This window comes from Oncorhynchus masou, chromosome 27 (assembly GCF_036934945.1).
Source record: "Oncorhynchus masou masou isolate Uvic2021 chromosome 27, UVic_Omas_1.1, whole genome shotgun sequence".
NCBI lineage: Eukaryota > Metazoa > Chordata > Actinopteri > Salmoniformes > Salmonidae > Oncorhynchus > Oncorhynchus masou.
Genome location: NC_088238.1, coordinates 27,440,308 through 27,457,659, shown reverse-complemented (window position 1 = coordinate 27,457,659; position 17,352 = coordinate 27,440,308).

Genomic DNA, 17,352 nt, shown 5'->3' with positions numbered 1-17,352 from the left:
CACAGCCCAAAAATGATACAAACCTTAACCTAAGAAGAGAAGACTATAACTCCACAGTAATGTAAAGCACCTTAAGTTGACTTTAACCGTAGTTGTAACATGATTTTTAGAGAGCAGTTTTATTCCAGTAATGTTAATTGTCAGAGGGGAATAGAAAAAGGGGGATATAAATTGATAGCAAATAAAAATGAATCAAAACCACTGAACTGTCATGATCTAGCCTACAGATAAATGCAACATTTGAATTTTTTGGTTGAAGCTCGAACAAAAATACAGATGAACTCTTTGTAAAACCATGTGACCCACCCACTACCCCCCGTGCTACCGTACTTGTGAATAGACTCAGTAATGATATGATCTATGTCTGAGGTGAGATGACCATGTTCTAGTGACATTAACCACGTTTTAACCCTTTACTATTGACATACAACAATCCAGCCCAGTGTTTTGTGTTGGCATTACGGTGATTTAGTGGTGCTTTAGTGGTTAAGAGGATCGCTGTTCTGTCTGGTTGTGATGCTGGGAAGCTGTGAAGTGCTGTCTGTCGTCACCATGGTTACTGGCATGAAGCTATTTTGGACCATGGGCTGTGTCTTTTGAGCTGTCTATGCCATAGAAATAGAATGAATAGAACAGACTTGGAAGCTCTGGTAAATTTATGGGTACACTTGCCATGGCTGCCTGGGATTGTGATGCAATCATTTCCATGGTATTGTAGAATGTTCATTCAAATGATGTTAACTGATGTGGTTCATGGAATGGAATGTATTTCTGTAAAGTCAGTTGACTGAATTTAACAAAGCACAGTACAGATTGATAAGTACACTTCCTGCTTTGGTCTTATGGCCGCCAGTCCACCCATTATGCCGTCATTGACTTGAATGGGGACACCCATTCTATTCATTCTATTTCTATGGTCCATACACTGTACATGCTGGATGGGTTCGTAGATTCACTCTGGCTATCTACTCCAATTTCAGAGCACTCTCGTCTGAGTGTGCCAGAGCGCAGAATAACTGATGAATTTACGAACGCTCAACACCCGTTGAATATGACCGGTGTCGGTAAACGTTGGCTCTGGCACTCCAGATTGAATTTACAAATGTACCCACTGTATGTACATCTCCGCAAGCTGTAGCGGGTGATGATGATGTCATCCCTCTGCAAGTGTCACATATTCAGAACAGAAATTGTACTTTTCACTCCTCAACCCAGATTTCTCTCTCTCTCACACACACACATCACTCCTGATTCAAACCTCTACAGTAGTTGGTTACTCTTCACATAAGCATCCATCACTGGCCCTGCCTGTCACAGCACACAAAGGTATGGCTGCATCCCTAATCAGCAAAGGTGCAGTTAAAATGGGCATCTCATAAAATAGACCCAACTTAAATCAGAGACACACAAACAGCCCCGAGGGGAAACCAGAAATCAATGGTCCAGCCTGTGTGTGTACTGTGCTGTGTTCTTTTTGGGGGAGGGGTGGAGAAAGGAGGAAAGTAGCAAGTGTATCTGCATGAGCAGCAACAGTTGTATGTACAGCTGAAGTCGGAAGTTTACATACACCTTAGCCAAATACATTTAAACTCAGTTTTTCACAATTCCTGACATTTACAGTAATCCTAATAAAAATTCCCTGTCTTAGGTCAGTTAGGATCATCACTTTATTTTAAGAATGTGAAATGTCAGAATAATAGTATTAGTTATTATTTCAGCTTTTATTTCTTTCATCACATTCCCAGTGGGTCAGACATTTACATACAGTCAATTAGTATTTGGTTGCATTGCCTTTAAATTATTTAACTTGGGTCAAACACTTCAGGTAGCCTTCCACAAGCTTCCAACAATAAGTTGGTTGAATTTTGGCCCATTCCTCCTGACAGAGCTCGTGTAACTGAGTCAGGTTTGTAGGCCTTCCTGCTCGCACATGATTTTTCAGTTCTACCCACACATTTTCTATAGGATTGAGGTCAGGGCTTTGTGATGGCCACTCCAATACCTTGACTTTGTTGCCCTTAAGCCATCTTGTCCCAACCTTGGAAGTATGTTCGGGGTCATTGTCCATTTGGAAGACCCATTTGCGACCAAGCTTTAACTTCCTGACTGGTGTCTTGAGATGTTGCTTCAATATATCCACATAATTTTCCAACCTCATGAAGCCATCTATTTTGTGAAGTGCACCAGTCCATCCTGCAGCAAAGCACCCCCAAAACATGATGCTGCCACCCCCATGCTTCATGGTTGGGATGCTGTTTTTCGGGTCGCAATTGTCCCCTTTTTTCCTCCAAACATAATGATGGTCATTATGGCCAAACAGTTCTATTTTTGTTTCATCAGACCAGATGACTTTTCTCCAAAAAGTAAGATCTTTGTCCCCATGTGCAGTTGCAACCCCTAGTCTGTATGTTTTATGGCGGTTTTGGCGCAGTGGCTTCCTACTTGCTGAGTGGCCTTTCAGGTTATGTCGATATAGGACTCATTTTACTGTGGATATAGATACTTTTGTACCTGTTTCCTCCAGCATCTTCACAAGGTCCTTAGCTGGTGTTCTGGGATTGATTTGCACTTATTGCACCAAAGTACGTTCATCTCTAGGAGACAGAACGTGTCTCCTTCCTGAGTGGTATGATGGTTGTATGGTCCCATGGTGTTTATACTTGCGTATTATTGTTTGTACAGATGAACATTGTACCTTCAGGCATTTAGAAATTACTCCCAAGGATGAACCAGACTTGTGGATGTCTACAATTGTTTTTCTCAGGTCTTGGCTGATTTCGTTTGACTTTCCCATGATGTCAAGCAAAGAGGCAGTGAGTTTGAAAGGTAGGCCTTGAAATACATCCACAGGTACACCTTCAATTGACTCAAATGATGTCAATTAGCCTATCAGAAGCTTCTAAAGCCATGACATTGTTTTCTGGAATTTTCCAAGCTGTTTAAAGGCACAGTCAATTTAGTGTATGTACATTTCTGACCCACTGGAATTGTGATACAGTGAATTTTAAGTGAAATAATCTGTCTGTTAACAATTGTTGAAAAAATTACTTGTGTCATCCACAAATTATATGTCCTAACCCACTTGCCAAAACTATAGTTTGTTAACAAGAAATTTGTTGGAGTGGTTGAAAAACAAGTTTTAATGACTTCAATCTAAGTAGGTGTATGTAAACTTCCGACTTCAACTGTATTTACTTAGTGTACGTATGTAGTTGTCTATGTGTGGCCACTGTGGGTATTAATCAATAGCATGTACTCTAAGATTGATGGCCATCTCTGGGGAGCCTTAAAGTGTGTGTGTGGGGGACACACCAAAGCAGTGTGTCTGTGCCTGCGTGTGTGTGTTTGCTGAAGGTGGGCTAAGGAGATGAAGGAAAAAGTGAATAACAAATGGCCAAACTGTCTGTGTGGCCTTGAGACAGATTGATGATGCTGTAAAGGGGTCAAAGGGTCCCCACATGTCAATGCTCCCCTTCTGTGTGACCCATGGGTGTCCATACAGGTGCCTGTGAAACAAGTCCTTAGATTCCCTATAGTATGAGGGAGTCAAGCGAATAGATCAGCCATAGGAAATATTAATCTAAAGGATGGTAGAGAAAAAAAAAACAGAAAAGGAAACTGTCGGTATGTACTGTGTATAAAAAACAACCAATCAATCAAAGACAAGGTATAGTTGATGACCATTTATGGTAACAATAATGGACTAGTGATTCTGGTGGTACAGTGGTAAATGTGTAGCCTAGTATCTACTATGTGTATTATTAGTGATATTATTATCCAGGCAGGGCCAAGGTAGTTGATAACAAAACATCTTATCTCGTATGTTCTCAGTGGTGCAGACATCCTTTCTACAGTACACATTCAATTCTGCTCCATTAAAAAAAAACATTCCCACTGTATTAAAAAAAAAGAAAAACACTTACACCAATAATAATCCAGCACAGCAAAGCAAAGCAAATATCAAGAATCTCTCTGTATCAAGCATTGTGAGATCGATGACAAGTTGTAATTTGGACGTATTGCAGAGCTAGCCTGGTTCCAGATCAGCTTGTACTGCATTGCCAGCATGTCATGACAATGACCATACACGAGCTGACAAGACAGCGCCAACAGATCTGGGACCAGGCTATTGCAGAGCCATTCCTGACTATGTATGAGGTTATGAGCGGATGAGAAAGCCTTGGAGCGGCGCAGCTCTTCCCGGATTACACCTCAGACTCTGGGTCAAATGAATCACATGACAGACACTTCTCGTGGTGACTCCATTCCCGTAATAACGCTATTACTCACTGCTGACATGGGCCGCTCTCAGAGGGAACACGTTGGCACCCGCTTCCATCTGCCCCTGTCTGTCATGTCGATCACTTACGTCTGGCCCTATAAGTTGACAACACCAACGGTAGCGGGTTCTGTCGGTGACGCCTTTTCCACCCTGAAGCAAAGGAAATGTAAAGGGCGAGGCCAGTAGAACGCTACAGGGAACTGGTTTAGGTACAGTACAGTCATTTTCTCTTGAACTCAATTAAAAGGACATAACATCCCTTTTCACATATTAGAAATCCTCCTACGGAAATTAGGCTATAGGGCCATGGGTCAAGATCTCCACTGCTGTACTGAAACTTAACCCCCCCCCGTTCCGCGTTCACTGATAGGACATAATGGTGCATAAAGTTCACTCTTGGGTTTATTAAGATCCAGTTAAGCACTGTAATTGTGGCCACATTAAGTGTGATAGTGTGATCATAAAGGAAATGACATGTTTGGCAGAGGATTGTGGGCTCATTTGGATGGAAGGAGAGGATTGCGGATGTTAAGCACTCCCTGGTCACAGGCTTCAGTCTCCTGAACAGTACCGGCCTGGGGAATCTGGCTGTTATGATGATGGGCAGTTGGATGGGGTGCTTCGTGAAGATATGGTTCAATTATTGCAGTGCCCTGGCCTGGTCCAGCCTGGCTTTGCAATTGATCATTGGATTGGGGAAGTGTTAAGATAGACGACCCGGCAGCCTAATTAGTTGGTTCTGGAGTAGCACCAGTTGAGTCTGAAAAAGGATGAAAATAGCTGCCAAAAATACGTAATTTGAAAACATAAACATATTTACCTATATAGCAATAACTCTACTTGAGTTGGGCTACAAAAGGCAAAAAGCTCATTGAGTGTCAATAGAATAAACTCATATTAACCTTTACCTGAAGCCGTGAATTTACCACCACACGTTTAGCCAGGAGTTCATAGTAGTGATGGGAAGTTCGGCACTTTTTCCTGACTAATATATTGACTCGTTTTATTCATTTGCCTCAGTAATGCCCAGAGAATATAGTAGGGACATATTTTTTATTCAACATTCGACTATAGAATTCACACATCATATAACGAAAACTTGGAGCAACTAACAAGTAACATAAACACAACTGGAATGTCAACATTGCAAGGCTTGTCTTGAGTAATGGCAATGATTGTATAGAGGTGCATATCACAGAGCTATGGGACTTTTATTGGGGCGGCAGGGTAGCCTAGTGGTTAGAGCGTTGGACTAGTTTGCAAGTTCAAACCCCCGAGCTGACAAGGTACAAATCTGTCGTTCTGCCCCTGAACAGGCAGTTAACCCACTGTTCCTAGGCCGTCATTGAAAATAAGAATTTGTTCTTAACTGACTTGCCTAGTAAAATTAAGGTTAAAAAAAATAAATTTTAGCGTTTCCATGTTGTGATGTGCCTCTTCAATTCGAGAGTTGAGCTTTTTACTATGAGGAGCAAATCATGTAGAATACCATAGTATGAGTCATAATACCCATAAAAGCTAGCAGTTAAACAGGGAAATGGTTCCAATCGCTTTTCCAACATTAATTTTCCCCATAAAAGATTTGAGAAACACTTAAAATAAGGGCTGTGTTTCGGGTAGGCTTACCCTGGTGTGGCATTTTGATAACCGTGTAAATCTCTCTAGGACAAGGGGACTTTTATCAATATATTCACGTGTATTTAACCCCTCCAAAATAAAAAGCGAATTAGCTGTTAATGTGGCTATAATAACGAACTACAGATGCCATGATGATCTGGACAAGACTGCCGAATCGAGGCAAAGCTAAGAATCTCTGGATTATCTATCTAATGTTAGCTACGTTTAGTAATGAATAAATTGGCTACATTTCTTTAAATTTACAATTCTGTGAACTTGTGCAAGTTGTAAATTGGCACAATACCTGTTAGCAAAGGTGTCAGCTAGAGTTGACGTGCACGAGCTTGCAGGAATTTGTAGGCTCTCATGATGTCTACTTAGATACTAATTAGCATTTTCAATTCTGAGAGTAAAAAGAGAGCCGAATATATTGATAAAAGTCACCTTGCCCGAGAGAGATATACATGGTATCAAAACGCCACGCTATTGTAAGCCTACACAAAACACACCCCTTATTTGAAGTGTTTCTAAAATTCCTTCTGGGAAAAAATGGATGGTGGAAAAAAACGATTGGAACCATTTCCTTGTTTGACCGCTAGGTTTTATGGGTATTATGACACCTCCACTGTGGGGCTCTATACGGTCACAGAGGAAGGAGAAGCAGTGTCTGTCAATCATAAGCTCTGCCCCTACAACTCAATCCACAAAATGTTCACTTGTTTGTATTGACTTTTATTAAGGTACCCAATGAGGGAACAGTATCTGGCTTTGTCCAAAGACCGCAGTTACCAAGTTCAACATGTAATATTTGGTGGCATTGTCAGCAAGCAGTAATTGTAACCATAACATAACTTTCTACTGCGCCAACAACAGGCAGCTAGCTATTCCTGTGGCTGCAAACCGTTGTTGTCGATCCAGAAGACATGCCTCTCTGTTTTAATTTTCATTTTAATGCGGCTGCAACCGGGATTACACTGGGCAGTGGACCAAACCAATAGTCTGCAATTGCATTTCCAATGTCAGCTTTGCTAGAGCAGGATAAGATATGTCAATATTGACTTGAAAAATAATATAGCATCATATAAAGCAATATAGCAAAACAAATTCAGAAAAAAACCATTAACCTCCGAGAAACCTCTTGACCCAGTACACTCTCAGAACACTGCTGTTTCAAAATAGAATACTCCTGTTAAAACACATGCAGTAGTATACTACCTTTAGTAAGCCAAGATGGCTTAGCAGTCAAACGTCTGTTGTCTTGTCCCGTCCCGTCCCATGTATATTTATTTTTCTTCGTATATATTTCGTATATATTTTTTTATTATTTAAAAAAAAATCTCAATTCTCATCTACAGACTGAACATACTCTCCTGCAACCCACCTCACCCACTGTGGTACGGATCTGCTATTGTTTTGCACTTTAGAACCCCCATCAGAAACTAGCCAGCTAACTAGCTACTAGCTAGCAAGTAGTCAGTTAGCCACTGCTAGCGGTCATCACCGTTGACTCGGACATCAGCCAGCCTCAGCCCAGTCAATTCCTGCTGGTGTGCACAGAGCGATATCAACCCAGAGCATATCGAACTGCTTTTTCTCTACCACATCTCCGGATTCCTACCGCAAGCTCTGAACCTTTACACCGGATCATCGCAGCTAGCTAGCTGCTATCCGAGTGGCTACTCCTGACTGACGTCTCTGAACCGAAGCAACCACCAGTTAGCCTTGAGCTAGCCACAAGCTAGGCCCATCTCCCGGCTGGCTGAAGAGGTCCATCAGACAATTTCTTGGGCTACAATACCTATATTGTCTTATTTCACTGTAGAGCATCCAGCCCTGATCAATATGCCTTAGCTAGCTTTTTTGTTCCACACCCCACACACTGCCAGTGACCTCAACTGGCTTAAATGGTGCCTCTAGAGACAAAACCTCTTTCATCGTCACTCAATGCCTAGGTTTACCTCCACTGTATTCACATCCTACCATACCCTTGTCTATACATTATGTCTTGAATCTATTCTTCCACACCCTGAAATCTGCTCCTTTTACTCTCTGTTCTGAACGTTCTAGACGACCAGTTCTTATAGCCTTTAGCCGTACCCTTATCCTACTCCTCCTCTGTTCCTCTGATGATGTAGAGGTTAACCCAGACCCTGTAGCGCCTAGCTCCACTCCCATTCACCAGGCACTCTCATTTGTTGACTTCTGTAACAGTAAAAGCCTTGGTTTCAAGCATATTAACATTAGAAGCCTCCTCCTTAAGTTTGTTTTATTCACTGCGTTAGCACTCTCCGCCAACCGGATGTCCTAGCCATGTCTGAATCCTGGCTCAGGAAGGCCACAAAACCCAGAAATGTCAATCCCTAACTATAACATTTCCCGACAAGATAGAACTGCCAAAGGGGGCGGAGTTGCAATCTACTGCAGAGATAGCCTGCAGAGTTATGTCGTACTATCCAGGTCTGTGCCAAAACAATTCAAGCTTCTACTTTAAAAAATCCACCTTTCCAGAAACAGGTCTCTCACCATTGCCGCTTGTTATAGACCCCCTTCAGCCTCCAGCTGTGCCCTGGACACCATATCTGAATTGATTACCCCCCATCTATATTCAGAGTTCGTACTGTTAGGTGACCTAAACTGGGACATGCTTAACACCCCGGCCGTCCTACAATCTAAGCTAGATGCCCTCAATCTGACACAAATGATGAAGGAACCTACCAGGTACGACCCTAAGTCTGTAGCCATGGGCACCCTCTTAGATATCATCTTGACCAACTTGCCCTCTAAATACACCTCTGCTGTCTTCAACCAGGATCTCAGCGATCACTGCCTCATTGCCTGCGTGTGTAATGGGTCTGCGGTCAAACGACCACCCCTTATCATTGTCAAACAACCAACATACTCAGTCAGTTAGGAAAGCTAAGGCTAGCTTTTTCAAACACAAACTTGCATCCTGTAGCACCAATTCCAAGAAGTTTTGGGACACTGTAAAGTCCATGGAGATTAAGAGCACCTCCTCCCAAACATTGTCACCACCGATAAATCTACGATAATCGATCATTTCAATAAGCATTTTTCTACAGCTGGCCATGCTTTCCAACTGACTACCCCTACCCCGGCCAACATCTCAGCAACCACTGCAGCAACTTGCCCAAGCCCCCCGCCTCTCCTTCACCCATATCCAGACTGCTGATGTTCCGAAAGAGCTGCAAAATCTGAAACCCTACAAATCAGCTGGGCTAGACAATCTGGACCCGCTCTTTCTAAAATTATCTGCCGAAATAGTTGCAACCCCTATTACTTGCCTGTTCAACCTCTCTTTTGTATCGTCTGAGATCCCAAAAGATTGGACAGCTGCCGCGGTCACTCTTGACCAAAACTGTTATAGACCTATATCCTTCCTGCCCTGCCTTTCTAAAATCTTTGAAAGCCAAGTTAACAAACCATTTTGAATCCCATCGTACCTTCTCCACTATGCAATCTGTCTTCCGAGCTGGTCATGGGTGCACCTCAGCCACACTCAAGGTCCTAAACGACATGATAGCCGCCATTGATAAAAGACAGTACTGTGCAGCCGTCTTCATCAACCTGGCCAAGGCTTTCGACTCCATCAATCACTGAATTCTTATCAGCATCCTCAATATCCTTGGCTTCTCAAATGACTGCCTCGCCTGGTTCACCAACTACTTCTCAGATAGAGTACAGTGTGTGAAATTGGAGGGCCTGTTGTCCGGACCTCTGACAGTCTTTATGGGGGTGCCACAGGGATCAATTCTTTGGCCGACTCTTTTCTCTGTATATATCAATGATGTCTCTCTTGCTGCTGGTGATTCCCTTATCCACCCCTACGCAGACGACACCATTCTGTATACATCTGGCCCTTCCTTGGACACTGTGTTAACAAACCTCCAAATGTGCTTCAATGCCATACAACACTCCTTCTGAGGACTCCAACTGCTTTTAAATGCAAGTAAAACTAAGTGCATGCTCTTCAAACGATTGCTGCCCGCACGCTCCAGCCTGACTAGCATCACTACTCTGGACGGTTCTGATTTAGAGTATGTGGACAACTACATATACCTAGGTATCTGGTTAGACTGTAAACTCTCCTTCAAGACTCACATTAAGCATCTCCAATCCAAAATTAAATCTGGAATCGGCTTCCTATTTTGCAACAAATCATCCTTCACTCATGCTGCCAAACATATCTTCGTAAAACGGACTATCCTACTGATCCTTGACTTCGGCGATGTCATTTACAAAATAGCCTCCAACACACTACTCAGCAAGTTGGATGTAGTATATCACAGTGCCATCCGTTTTGTCACCAAAGCCCCATATACTACCCACCACTGTGACCTGTATGCTCTCGTTGGCTGGGCCACACTACATATTTGTCGCCAAACCCACTGGCACCAGGTCGCCTATAAGTCTATGCTAGGTAAAGCCCCACCTTATCTCAGCTCACTGATCACCATAGCAACACCCACTCGTAGCACACACTCCAGCAGGTATATTTCACTGGTCAACCCCAAAGCCAACACTTACTTTGGCTGCCTTTCCTTCCAGTTCTCTGCTGCCAATGACTGGAACAAATGGAAAAATCACTGAAGCTGGAGTCTTAAATCTCCCTCTCTAACTTTAAGCATCAGCTGTCAGAGCAGCTTACCGATCACTGTACCTGTACACAGCCAATCTGTAAATAGTATACCAAACTACCCCATTTTGTTACTTATCCTCTTGCTCTTTTGCACCCCAGTATCTCTACTTGCACATCATCATCTGCACATCTATCACTACAGTGTTAATGCTAAATTGTAATTATTTCACCTCCATGGCCTATTTATTGACTTTCCTTCCTACTCTTCTACATTTGCACACACTGTACATAGATTTTGCTATTGTATTATTGACTGTACGTTTGTTTATGTGTAACTCTGTGTTGTTGTCTTTGTCGCGCTGCTTTGCTTTATCTTGGCCAGGTCACAGTTGTAAATGAGAACTTCTTCTCAACTGGCATACCTGGTTAACTAAAGGTTCAATAATAAAACATTTTTAAAAAGCCAGTGCGGTCTGGCGTCTGAGGTCAAAACACCACCATACAAACACAGAGTAGGCCTGAGCTTTATAAGACTGAAGTAATGGGCTGGAACCTACTGATTCTGTTAGCAGGCCAAGATTCGAGTCAAGCCTGGGGACTGAACATACAGTCGTGGCCAAAAGATTTGAGAATGACACAAATATAAATTTTCACAAAGTTCACTGCTTCAGTGTCTTTAGATATTTTTGTCAGGTGTTACTATGGATTACTGAAGTATAATTACAAGCATTTCATAAGTGTCAATGGCTTTTATTGACAATTACATGAAGTTGATGCAAACAGTCAATATTTGCAGTGTTGATCCTTCTTTTTCAAGTCCTCTGCAATCCGCCCTGGCATGCTGTCAATTAACTTCTGGGCCACATCCTGACTGATGGCAGCCCATTCTTGCACAAATCAAAGCTTGGAGTTTGTCAGAATTTGTGGGTTTTTGTTTGTCCACCCGCCTCTTGAGGATTGACCACAAGTTCTCAATGGGATTAAGGTCTGGGTAGTTTCCTGGCCATGGACCCAAAATATTGAGCCACTTAGTTACACTTTTTCTTTATGGCAAGGTGCTCCATCATGCTGGAAAAGGCATTGTCTCTCGGAGGATGTGTTGGTACCATTCTTTATTCATGGATGTGTTCTTAGGCAAAATTGTGAGTGAGCCCACTCCCTTGGCTGAGAAGCAACCCCACACATGAATGGTCTCAGGATGCTTTACTGTTGGCATGACACAGAACTGATGGTAGCGCTCACCTTGTCTTCTCCGGACAAGCTTTTTTCCGGATGCCCCAAACAATCGGAAAGCGGATTCATCAGAGAAAATGGCTTTACCCCAGTCCTCAGCAGTCCAATCCCTGTACCCTTTGCAGAATATCAGTCTGTCCCTGATGTTTTTCCTGGAGAGAAGTGGTTTCTTTGCTGCCCTTCTTGACACCAGGCCATCCAAAAGTCTGGATGGCCACCTGCCTGCTGCCATTCCTGAGCAAGCTCTGTACTGGTGGGGCCCCAATCCCACAGCTGAATCAACTTTAGGAGACGGTCCTGACGCTTGCTGGACTTTCTTGGGCACCCTAAAGCCTTCTTCACAACCATTAAACCTCTCTCCTTGAAGTTTTTGATGATCCGATAAATGGTTTATTTAGGTGCAATCTTACTGGCAGCAATATCGTTGCCTGTGAAGCCTTTTTTGTTCAAAGCAATGAAGACGGCAAGTGTCTCCTGGCAGGTAACCATGTTTGACAGAGGAAGAACAATGAGTCCAAGCACCACCCTCCTTTTGAAGCTTCCAGTCTGTTATTTGAACTCAATCAGCATGACAGAGTGATCTCCAGCCTCGTCAACACTCACACCTGTGATCTCCTTGTCAACACTCACACCTGTGTTAACGAGAGAATCACTGACATGATGTCAGCTGGACCTTTTGTGGCAGGGCTGAAATGCAGTGGAAATGTTTTTGGGGGATTCAGTTCATTTGCATGGCAAAGAGGGACTCTTCAATTAATTGCAATTCATCTGATCACTCTTCATAACATTCTGAAGTATATGCAAATTGCCATGATACAAACTGAGGCAGCAGACTTTGTGAAAATTTTAATTTGTGTCAATCTCAAAACCTTTGGCCACAATAGGGGTGAATGTCATACTCAACGTGCTATACTCAACATGCTAAACCTCTTAAAGGTCAGATTCTTCCCGTTCCTTCATCACACTGGCATTGTGATGTCCAGTCCCATGTGCGTGCCAATGTACCTCATGTCCGAGTCATACCAAAGACTGTAAAAATGTGAACCGGTGTGTCTCTGCATGGCACTCTGCATTAAGAAGAGAAATTGGGGTTAAGGCCCTGTGACAAACAAGCATCCTGTCCAGGGGGTGTACTTGTACATCAAGCTGCCTCACGCTACAGAAACAGGAGCTCTATGAGCCATTCCGGCCTTTTCTATGGGTGAGTCTCAAAATATATGACCTTGTCTATGGGATGGGTAACAAGGCTGAGGTGTGTTTGGGTGTGTGGTAGAGGCCTGAGCATGGGAATTAGGGCTGGGGAATTGCGTATTATGGATCCTCTGTAGCTGCTGTCAACACACTAAGTGTGTGCCCTCAGGCCCATACTCCACTACCACATATCTACAACACAAAATCCATGTGTACGTGTGTGTGTAAAGTGTGTATGTTTTCATGCGTGTTGTTATGCATGTGTCTATCCCTATGTTTGTGTTGCTTCACAGCCCTCGCTGTTCCATAAGGTGTATTTTTAATGCTCCACATCAGTTACCAGTTACCTGAAATACAAAGGAGAGGGACTGAGCAGGATATAGATTTTCTTTTTGACGGACAGCAAAAAAGCTACAAATACAATAGTTCTATAGGTCATGAAAATTAAATTCCAGATGTAAAACAGAAGCTGTAATTCCCGTATAGAGGTATATCAAATCAGGAAGTATATCAAAGGATTCACCTGATGTGGACAAGAGTTCCATGTAGTCACGTCTCTATCTAGTACTCTGCACCTCTCATAGTCTGCTTTGGACTTAGGGACTGTGAAGAGACCTCTGGTGGCATGCCTTGTGGGGTATGCACGGATGTCTGAGCTCTGTGCTAGTCGTTTAAACCGACCGCTCGGTGCTTTCAACATGTCAATACATCTCACGAATACAAGTAGCGATGAAGTCAATCTCTCCTCTACTTTGAGCCAGGAGAGATTGACATGCAAATTATTCATGTTTGCTCTCTGTAGTAGCTGGCGTGCATAGTGTTGAGTCCTCAGCATACATAGATACACTGTTTTTACTCAAAGCCAGTGGCATGTCATTAGTAAACATTGAAAAAAGGAAGAAGCCGAGACAGCTACGCTGGGGAATTCCTGATTCTACCTGGATTATGTTGGAGAGGCTTCCATTAAAGAACACCCTCTGTGTTCTGTTAGACAGGTAAGTCTCACTGGTAGAGGAGTCTGCATAGGGGTGAATGACTGTACTGTTAGACAGGTAAGTCTTACTGGTGGAGGAGTCTGCATAGGGGTGAATGACTGTACTGTTAGACAGGTAATTCTTACTAGTGGAGGAGTCTGCATAGGGGTGAATGACTGTACTGTTAGACAGGTAAGTCTTACTGGTGGAGGATAGGGGTGAATGACTGTTCTGTTAGACAGGTAAGTCTTACTGGTGGAGGAGTCTGCATAGGGGTGAATGACTGTACTGTTAGACAGGTAAGTCTTACTGGTGGAGGAGTCTGCATAGGGGTGAATGACTGTACTGTTAGACAGGTAAGTCTTACTGGTGGAGGAGTCTGCATAGGGGTGAATGACTGTACTGTTAGACAGGTAAGTCTTACTGGTGGAGGAGTCTGCATAGGGGTGAATGACTGTACTGTTAGACAGGTAAGTCTTACTGGTGGAGGAGTCTGCATAGTCTGGGGTGAATGACTGTACTGTTAGACAGGTAAGTCTTACTGGTGGAGGAGTCTGCATAGGGGTGAATGACTGTACTGTTAGACAGGTAAGTCTTACTGGTGGAGGAGTCTGCATAGGGGTGAATGACTGACTGTTCTGTCTTACTTGGAGGACAGGTGAATGACTGTCTGTTTAGTCTACTGGTGGAGGAGTCTGCATAGGGGTGAATGACTGTACTGTTAGACAGGTAAGTCTTACTGGTGGAGGACATAGGGGAGAATGACTGTACTGTTAGACAGGTAAGTCTTACTGGTGGAGGAGTCTGCATAGGGGTGAATGACTGTACTGTTAGACAGGTAAGTCTTACTGGTGGAGGAGTCTGCATAGGGGTGAATGACTGTTCTGTTAGACAGGTAAGTCTTACTGGTGGAGGAGTCTGCATAGGGGTGAATGACTGTTCTGTTAGACAGGTAAGTCTTACTGGTGGAGGAGTCTGCATAGGGGTGAATGACTGTTCTGTTAGACAGGTAAGTCTTACTAAGTCTTAGTGGAGGAGTCTGCATAGGGGTGAATGACTGTTCTGTTAGACAGGTAAGTCTTACTAGTGGAGGAGTCTGCATAGGGGTGAATGACTGTACTGTTAGACAGGTAAGTCTTACTAGTGGAGGAGTCTGCATAGGTGAATGAGTCTGTTAGACAGGTAAGTCTTACTGGTGGAGGAGTCTGCATAGGGGTGAATGACTGTTCTGTTAGACAGGTAAGTCTTACTGGTGGAGGAGTCTGCATAGGGGTGAATGACTGTTCTGTTAGACAGGTAAGTCTTACTGGTGGAGGAGTCTGCATAGGGGTGAATGACTGTACTGTTAGACAGGTAAGTCTTACTGGTGGAGGAGTCTGCATAGGGGTGAATGACTGTACTGTTTAAGTCTTACTGGTGGAGGAGTCTGCATAGGGGTGAATGACTGTACTGTTAGACAGGTAAGTCTTACTGGTGGAGGAGTCTGCATAGGGGTGAATGACTGTACTGTTGAGTCTTACTGGTGAGTCTGCATAGGGGTGAATGACTGTACTGTTAGACAGGTAAGTCTTACTGGTGGAGGAGTCTGCATAGGGGTGAATGACTGTACTGTTAGACAGGTAAGTCTTACTGGTGGAGACAGGTAGGGGTGAATGACTGTACTGTTAGACAGGTAAGTCTTACTGGTGGAGGAGTCTGCATAGGGGTGAATGACTGTTCTGTTAGACAGGTAAGTCTTACTGGTGGAGGAGTCTGCATAGGGGTGAATGACTGTATTGTTAGACAGGTAAGTCTTCCTAGTGGAGGAGTCTGCATAGGGGTGAATGACTGTTCTGTTAGACAGGTAAGTCTTACTGGTAGAGGAGTCTGCATAGGGGTGAATGACTGTACTGTTAGACAGGTAAGTCTTACTAGTGGAGGAGTCTGCATAGGGGTGAATGACTGTTCAGTTAGACAGGTAAGTCTTACTAGTGGAGGATTCTGCATAGGGGTGAATGACTGTTCTGTTAGACAGGTAAGTCTTACTAGTGGAGGAGTCTGCATAGGGGTGAATGACTGTACTGTTAGACAGGTAAGTCTTACTAGTGGAGGAGTCTGCATAGGGGTGAATGACTGTACTGTTAGACAGGTAAGTCTTACTGGTGGAGGAGTCTGCATAGGGGTGAATGACTGTTCTGTTAGACAGGTAAGTCTTACTGGTGGAGGAGTCTGCATAGGGGTGAATGACTGTTCTGTTAGACAGGTAAGTCTTACTGGTGGAGGAGTCTGCATAGGGGTGAATGACTGTACTGTTAGACAGGTAAGTCTTACTAGTGGAGGAGTATGCATAGGGGTGAATGACTGTACTGTTAGACAGGTAAGTCTTACTAGTGGAGGAGTCTGCATAGGGGTGAATGACTGTACTGTTAGACAGGTAAGTCTTACTGGTGGAGGAGTCTGCATAGGGGTGAATGACTGTTCTGTTAGACAGGTAAGTCTTACTGGTGGAGGAGTCTGCATAGGGGTGAATGACTGTTCTGTTAGACAGGTAAGTCTTACTGGTGGAGGAGTCTGCATAGGGGTGAATGACTGTACTGTTAGACAGGTAAGTCTTCCTAGTGGAGGAGTCTGCATAGGGGTGAATGACTGTTCTGTTAGACAGGTAAGTCTTACTGGTGGAGGAGTCTGCATATGGGTGAATGACTGTTCTGTTAGACAGGTAAGTCTTACTAGTGGAGGAGTCTGCATAGGGGTGAATGACTGTATTGTTAGACAGGTAAGTCTTACTAGTGGAGGAGTCTGCATAGGAGTGAATGACTGTTCTGTTAGACAGGTAAGTCTTACTAGTGGAGGAGTCTGCATAGGGGTGAATGACTGTACTGTTAGACAGGTAAGTCTTACTAGTGGAGGAGTCTGCATAGGGGTGAATGACTGTACTGTTAGACAGGTAAGTCTTACTGGTGGAGGAGTCTGCATAGGGGTGAATGACTGTTCTGTTAGACAGGTAAGTCTTACTAGTGGAGGAGTCTGCATAGGGGTGAATGACTGTTCTGTTAGACAGGTAAGTCTTACTGGTAGAGGAGTCTGCATAGGGGTGAATGACTGTTCTGTTAGACAGGTAAGTCTTACTAGTGGAGGAGTCTGCATAGGGGTGAATGACTGTTCTGTTAGACAGGTAAGTCTTACTAGTGGAGGAGTCTGCATAGGGGTGAATGACTGTTCTGTTAGACAGGTAAGTCTTACTGGTGGAGGAGTCTGCATAGGGGTGAATGACTGTACTGTTAGACAGGTAAGTCTTACTGGTGGAGGAGTCTGTATAGGGGTGAATGACTGTACTGTTAGACAGGTAAGTCTTACTAGTGGAGGAGTCTGCATAGGGGTGAATGACTGTACTGTTAGACAGGTAAGTCTTACTGGTGGAGGAGTCTGCATAGGGGTGAATGACTGTACTGTTAGACAGGTAATTCTTACTAGTGGAG